The sequence below is a fragment of the Octodon degus genome, unplaced genomic scaffold (assembly GCF_000260255.1).
Source record: "Octodon degus isolate 3935 unplaced genomic scaffold, OctDeg1.0 scaffold00057, whole genome shotgun sequence".
NCBI lineage: Eukaryota > Metazoa > Chordata > Mammalia > Rodentia > Octodontidae > Octodon > Octodon degus.
Window position 1 is genome coordinate 5,783,270 of NW_004524633.1, and position 7,623 is coordinate 5,790,892.

General features: G+C 52.0%; 1 protein-coding gene across 1 annotated transcript in view; it reads left to right on the plus strand.

Moving 5' to 3' along the window:
- The first annotated feature begins 6,294 nt into the window (after positions 1 to 6,294).
- Positions 6,295 to 7,623, plus strand: part of Il12rb2 (interleukin 12 receptor subunit beta 2) — a 41,107-nt gene continuing 39,778 nt past the window's right edge. Inside the window, exon 1 of the mRNA XM_023718307.1 lies at positions 6,295 to 6,367. The gene's annotated coding sequence lies outside the window, so the exon portion shown is untranslated. The remainder of the gene's footprint in view (positions 6,368 to 7,623) is intronic.

A 7,623-nucleotide genomic window follows, 5' to 3' on the forward strand; every position in this document is an offset into this window, starting at 1 on the left:
AGCAGGGACAGAGCTGGACATGTGACCTAATCCTGGAAGAGCAAAGTTTTCCAGGCTCCTCCTCAGGACTGTCGTCACCTTGGTCATCTTCCTCTGGAGTGTGTCCCCGACCCATCCCCTTCTTCTCTGTACCTCCCTCCCCTCAAAGATTCTTCAGAACCCTAAAACTAGAAATTCCTCACAGCCCAGCTAGTCTAAGTACCTTCCTGAGAGTTAAAGACGTCGTGTGACAGGGCTCCACACATACACGTGGTGAAAGTGCACAGTTCATCACAGTTGAATCTTGGAAGCGGCCCAAGCGTCTGTGAACGGATAAGTGCATAAGGACAGCGTGTTCACAGCCAGTGGAGTACTACTCTGCCATGAAGAAGGGTAAAGTAGAGTCATCCAGAGGCAAACGGGGGCAGCCTGAGACCACAGTGTTAGAATAAACCCATGCACAAGCTTAGGTACCACGTGGTCTCTCTAGTGTGAGAAACTCAGATGAGGGAGAATGAGCAAGATAAAAGACAGAGAATAAGAAACAGGGAGATGGATCTTCTGTAAATGGGAAGTGGACGAAGAGATGGAGAGAGGAAGGGACAGGTCAGAAAAGAGTGAAGGCGTGATGTACACAGGACCTTCCCTCCACGAGGAATGTGATCACTAGGCGCTGCAAGCAGGTTAAAAATTGGAAAAAAACCCAAAAAACTGTTTAACAGTTTGGAGTGCTGACCCGAAGGACACCAGTAACTCAGCAAAAACTAAAGGTTTTGGATATGATCGTAGCGGCCAGGCCTCCAGGGCGGCTTGAACAAAGGTCCTAACTAAGACCTTGCTTGTGGACACGGTGGGTCACAGCATTCGCTGAGTTTGTACACCAAGGGGACTCTAGGCAGGTGACGGTTTAGACCACTGCACCTCGGGTCCTCAGAGCCGTGACTCGTGCTGCAGGGCAGAGAGTGTGACAGCCCGAACAGACACCTGAAGGGTGGAAATGTACCAGAAATGGAAACCGAAGGCACAGTTCTTAGAAACGCCTGGCGCCAGCCCTGTGGTTCTTCAGTGAACTCAGCTTTTGATTTGCAGAGCGCTGTGCACACCCAGGCCACCTCGCACTGGGCCTCAGCGACTGTCACGCCGCAGCCTCAGGGGACGTGTGGGCTCCCGAGCGCACCCCACGCCCTCTGGCCTCCTGAGCGCCCAGCATGTGTCCGAGAGCACAGGGATCCGGCTCCGTCTTGGGACAGGGAAGGACTGACGGGCGGGGACGGCAGCACTCGGCCGAGAAGGACTGCGTGCACCCGTGTGATGAAAACTACGGCCCATGTTTTTAAAACTGCTCTTAATTTTTAGAGTAAAAGACACACTGCCATGAGTTCTCCTCCGAATCCTCCCTCACCTCACACACACACACACACACACACACACACACGCACACACGCATGCACGCACGCACGCGCGCACACACACCATAACCCACTGGCCCCGCCACTGCCGGAGCAGCTCTGGAGGCCCCTTTTCCTGTTTGGTGGCCGCCGCATCAACAGGAGGCTTCGTCCTCACCCCGGCTCTGGCCCCACGCGACGTCTGGCTCCTCCCAAAGTCAAACTCCTCAGGAAAGGGAAACATTTTAAACTGATTCTGAAAAACAAAAAAAAACAGGCTGTTGCTCCTGGCGGTGCATAATACAGCTGCTGTCGGTGTTTTTGTTTGTTTGTTTGTTTGTTTGTTTGTTGCTATCGGTGTTTGTATATAAATATGAACATAAAGATAAATCATTTGGATTCTTGGAAGCTAGCTGTGCTGCCAACTTTGGCAGAGTGACCCAGGTCACGCGTTGAGCTGGCCCTGTGCAGAGATGGGCAGCCGCGCTGGCCCCGGAACCCTAGACTTGGTACAGGCAGAGTGCGCTGTGCTAAATGTGTAAGGTCTCGTCTATGTGGGTTTGATTACAGAGACTAATAAAGTATTCTCTAAATGATGAAAATTAATTACCTAATTAATTCAGGACATCAAGGCAGATAGGACAGCAGCAGCTGAAGACCCTCAGCGGAGAGGACGCCACAGCCGCTGGGTGAAGTGGCCGGGCGGTGCCCAAGCTGTTGGGGGGCGGGGGGGGGCAGGGGTCACAGCAATGCTCACTTGAACACATTTTCTGAAATTTAACCATTCCCAGGCTGGGGAGGTAGCTCAGTGGCCTCAGTGCCTGGCAGCAAGCGCAATGGCCCAGGCTTGATCCCTGGTCGGGCTGGCCTAGGTCCCGGGGACCTGTCTTTGACAGACCCCCAAATCGGGCATGGTGATGCATGCCTGTGATCTCAGCCCTGGGGAGGTTGAGACAGGAGGATCCCCAGGAGTAGGAGCTGCATAGCGAGACCCTGTATCCAATAATACATTTAAAGAAAACCTTCATTCCCCTGTCCTTCTGTCCCACCTCAGATAATCTCTCCAATTTCCTTTAAACTCTGCTGAAGGTGTTGAGAATTCAGCAACACCTCTAACTTCAGCCAGAAAGAATGCAGTCTCTCCCAAAACGCCCCTTTGACCCACTGGCTGTCCCGAAGCGACCTGCCCTGTGTCGCCGCAGCCTGGAGGGACCCGTGTGTCCTCGTGGTCCTGGAGGCCGTAGTCCAAGAGAAGGTAGCCAAGCTGGCGCCGGGAAGGACCGGCAAGGTCCCTGGGTGAGACTTCTCACATCCCCGAAGGCTGGGCCCGCCTGCGTCACCCACTGCTAGCGGGCAAAAGCGCCGCCTCCTCTGTCCCTGGGCCACCTCCGCTCCTCCAAAGAGTGCGTGGGCACCTCAGAAGTGCCAGCTGTGTCCCTGCACGGATGGAGTGAGGCAGCTGTTGGGAGTTCCCGGAGCAGGGCACTGTCAGCGATTTAGGTTGCACCTCCGGGAAGAAGAGAATAAAAGACCCTTAAAGCCCGCCCCCTAGTCCTGCTGCCACATGTTGGCAAGCACATGGCTGCTGTGCCTTACCCTGGTGTCGCCCCCGCCCTTGCGAGCTAACCGGAAGGCTCCACAATTCACAGTTTTAAAGAACGGGGTTTGGGATCCCCTGAGCGGTCCACTAGACACTGCAGGTGTACAGGTCCATCCGCGGATGAGTGCTAAAGACGACGTGGGAGTTACACCCAGTGGAGTACTACTGTGCCACAAAGAAGGATGGGCTGGACGCCTTGGTAGGAAGATAGATAGACACTGAGTGAAATGAATCCGACACGGAAGGTCCGCTGTCGCAGGGCGCCTCCTCTAGGAGATGATCTGGCTTCTTACTGACACCAGATTGGGTGGACCGCAGGATCGCCAAGGAAGGGTGGAGCAGAATGTTCTCGCAGCTCTCCCCGGCAGGAGAGCGGGCACTCGTGCCTCTCAAAACCTAAAGCTTTTAAAAAATACTTTATTAGTCCATGTCCGTAGCACGTAGTGATTCCTTTCCTGGGTAGACACAACTTGTACCCCCTCCTGTCACTTGGTCCCCTCTCCACGGAGAAAGGTCCACCACCCCCTGCCCCCTCCCCACCCCCACCCCTCCACCACCTCCCGGCTTTGGCTTCCCCCAGAGGACCAAGAACCTCAGCCGGTGGGCTCCACCGCCCAGCGTCCAGCCCCCTCCCACCGCGCGGCCGCCAGCTCACCCTCTGGGCTTTTCACCAGCATTACAGTTTGTGTCCTCTTTGTTTTGTTCACTGGCATTTCTGTTTTATTTTTACTGTATTTTATTTCTGTTTTAGTTTTAGTTCTGTGAACATAACAGGATTTGGCAAAAAAGAGAAACCGAAACAAGACATCAAATTGTTTCTAAATTTTTAAAGGATTTCTTGTAGATGACAGATAACTAAGCAAGAAAACATAACGGGAACATTTTGCAATATTTGTTTCAAAATGATCTCCTCATGGTCTGTTTGCACGTGGTGTTCACACTCCCCTGAAGTGACAGAATCTGTGGGTTTGGGGGCTTTTCAACTTTTTTTTTTCCATGAAATATCTATTAGCATATTTACAGAAATGACCAGCACATTTACAATACTGTTTTTTGTCTTTTGTGAAAAAAATCACTTTTTAAAAAAATCCCAACCACACATTTTTAATAAATTGGAAAGGCAGATGCTCCCGTGAGTCCCCACTAAGGTGCTCCTTCCACTAGGCCAGGGGTGTTGTTTTTTGTTTCTTAAATTTATTCTTTGAGACAGGGTCTCACTATATAGTTCAGACTGCACTTGAACCTCACTTTAAATAGGACAACCCTTTTTGAACTTTTTTAAAACCTAGGAACAAGAGTTGAAGCAAGGCCTTCTCACTGAGCTACTTTTATTTTTTATTTTGAGACTAGGTCTAGCCAGCTTATCCAGCTGGGACTCCACGTTGCAATCCTCCTGCCTCAGCCTCCCCAGTAGCTGGGATGACAGGCAGGAGCCACTTCGCCTGCTCTGATAAAATACACCAACCAATTCCTTATGGTTAAATTTTCCTTTCCCCTGAATGCACTAGAATAGTAACCGAAGGGGAGGGAGTCTCGCAAGGACCTTTGGGCACACAGGCCTTTTGCTGACCCTCCTCGGCAGGAGGAAGCGTCCCACCAGCCATGGGGAAGGCGTCCTTTTTCCCCACAGCCTCTCCAGCGTTTGCTATTAGTTGATTTCTTTATGACAGCCGTTCCTTCAGGAGTGAGATGGTACCTCAGTGTTGAAGTACCATTTTAGCGTGCATTCCCCGAATGGCCAGCACTGTGGAGCATTTTTTTCATGTATTTATTTGCTTCTTGAATTTCTTCCTCCGTGAAGTGTGCACTCATCTCAGATGACCATTTTTGCATTAGGACTTTAAATTTGGGGGGCTGAAGGTTTTTTAGTTCTTTATAGAATTTAGATAGAAGTCCTTTGTCTGAGTGATTGTTGGTTACCATTTTTTTCCCAATTTGTGGGCTGTGTTTTCACTCCGTTGGTGATTTCTTTCGACATGTGGAAATGAGCGAGGAGACTCCTTAAAGAACTAGGATTAGAAGTCCATTGAACCCAGCTATGCCCCTTCTGGGTATTTTTCCAAAAGAAATAAAAACATCATACCTAATCAACATGTGCGCACCTGTGTTTATAGCAGCGCAGTTTGTCATAGCTAAATCTTGGAAGCAACCCAAATGACATCAACTGAGGAAGGGGTAGGGGAGATGGGATATTTTTATACAATGAAGTGTTACTCAGCTATAAGGAAAGATCAACTCGAGGCTTTTATAGCTAAATGGAGGCAACTAGAGACCAGGCCCATAAGTGACATAAATCAGACCCGCGTGTTTAAACATCGGATTGTCTCCCTAGAGTAAGAACCTGAAAGAATAAATAAAATCTAAAAAGTATGATAAATATAGTAGAATGGAAAAAAAAACTGAACATAAGGAATGAATAATAGAGATGTGGGAAAGGAGAAAAATTAGAATAAAAAAAAGAAGAGGGAATAATATAAGTATATACACAGGATAGTGGAGATGATTGTACTACTAATTTCTATCATAAGGTAGCAGTTAGTATTTAAAATTTTTATTTTGACCAATTTTATATGGCACTGTCTGCACTCTGAGCAGCTACACTGAGGACAGTAATGCGTGGTGTCAACCACAGCTGCGTACATTTCATCCTGTTTTTTTAAATGTGTATTGTGTCTAGTGTCTTACCTATTTTTTCTATACTCTCTTTAAACTAAATTTAAAAATAAGTAAAAACGACAAGGAAAAAGATTAAGGTGTATTGAAAGGAAGAGTTAACGTTTTAGCTGTCGAATCAGTCCCGCATGCCTCCATCCGGTAACCTGAGCAACACATTGGGTGACAACAATATGTAATATAACTACCATTGTTAATTTTTTATTCTTGTTTAGAAATTCTGTACCATTCCTATTGTTTTACGGGGTCGGGGAGATAGCTCAGTGGAATAAGCACTTGCCTGGCAAGTGAAAGGACCCGAGTTCAATCCCTGGTTGGGGGGGAGCCCTATTGTTTTATGTTGCTTTGTTATTGTCTTTGTTCTTGTTGTTTTTGTATTTTTCCTCTTTAAAATAAAAAATAAAATAAAAGGGAGGCGGAAGCCTGCCTGGGCTGGCGCGGGGTCCTCTCCTTGGGGACCCGCCCGCTGTCCCCTCTCCACGTGGGGGACAGGAAGAGCTCGGTCCGGAAAGTCCGCGGGGCCGGCAGGAGAGAGCGCTGACTCGGCTTCGCTCGGCACGTCCTGGTGCGCTCGGGCTCGGGTGAGTCAGCCGCTGCCGCGTCTACGCTGTCGGCTCCGGGACCCGCATTGTACTCGGGCAGTCGGCGGGAACGCCCGGCCGGCGAGAGCGCTGCGGGCCGCTGGAGGAGGGAGCCCGGCCCGGACCCTGCAGGCGCAGGCGGCGCGGTGAGTGCGGGGCAGAGCGCGGCCAGGGCGCGGGCGCGGGAACCGGAGCCTGCCCGGTCGGTCGGGAGTGGGCGCGCGCCCGCGACCACGCTGCGAGGCTGAGGCAGGAGGGTAGCAAGTTCGATCCCAGCCGGGGCAATTTTTCAAATGAGCGAGATTCAGCCTCAAAATAAAAAAATCAAATCAAAGGAGACAAGGGACCGCCGGAGCTCAGCGCCCGGCCGAGGGCTGGGGCTTTGGTGCCCCTCTGTCGGGACCTCGGGCGCCTGGCAGTTATCACCGCGGGCAACCGCCCAAGGCTCAGCGCAGGGCAGTCAGCGGGGTGCAGAGGAGAGGAGAGGAGAGGAGAGAGAAAGGGGGGAGACGGGAGGGAGAAGCGAGGGAGAGGCGAAGGAGGAGGGAGGAGGCGGAGGTCCCACCGCGCCAGACCACTCGCTTGAAACCCGGTCGTGCTCTGCGAGGCGCCGGGAGCGCTTTCCCAGCCCTGGCTCGCCGAACGCCGGGGCGCGCGGGTCCCCAGCGCCGAAGGGCCCTGCGGTCGGCCCGGGGCACGTGGGGTCGGGAGGAACCGGGAGGTCCCCGAGCCTGCGTGTGCTGCCTCCCGCGTCCTGCATGGCCGTGTCCGCTCTCTGCTCTGAGCAGCCTCTGTGCCCGGTGGCCGCGCTGAGCTGGCCCGTCCCCTGTGTAGCTCAGGCTAGCCTCCAACTCCCAGTGGCCCTCCTGCCTCAGCCTCCAGGGTGCTGGCTCACAGGCGAGCCTGCAGTTCCTTTGCCACCATCGCAGCAGGGGCGGGGCTCGCGCTTTATCCCGGGAACGTCCCAAGAGAGCGCGCACTGAACTCTTCTGTGAATCCTGGGACACAGACGCGCTTTATGGGGCCAAAAATCCGGCTGCGGTGGTGACCTGTCATAGCCACGAGGCAGAATTACCCCACTCCCAACCGGGGATTGAACGCAGGCCCTGGCACTTGCCAGGGAAGCGCTTATTCTACTGAGCCATCTCCCCAGAATTTCTTGTTCATACTTTTTATTTATTTTTTAGGAGTCCCTGTTTGCAGTGCATAATGACCTCAGTCCTCCTGGGACAGTGAAGGACAGCGCAGGCAGGCTCTGTGTCCTCCGGTTCAGGGTCCTCTGCCCGTTTCTCTCCTGCAATTTTTACCTTTCCCTCCATCTCTTGATCCAATTTGTTTCCTTCCTTCCTTCCTTCCTTCCTTCCTTCCTTCCTTCCTTCCTTCCTTCCTTCCTTCCTTCCAA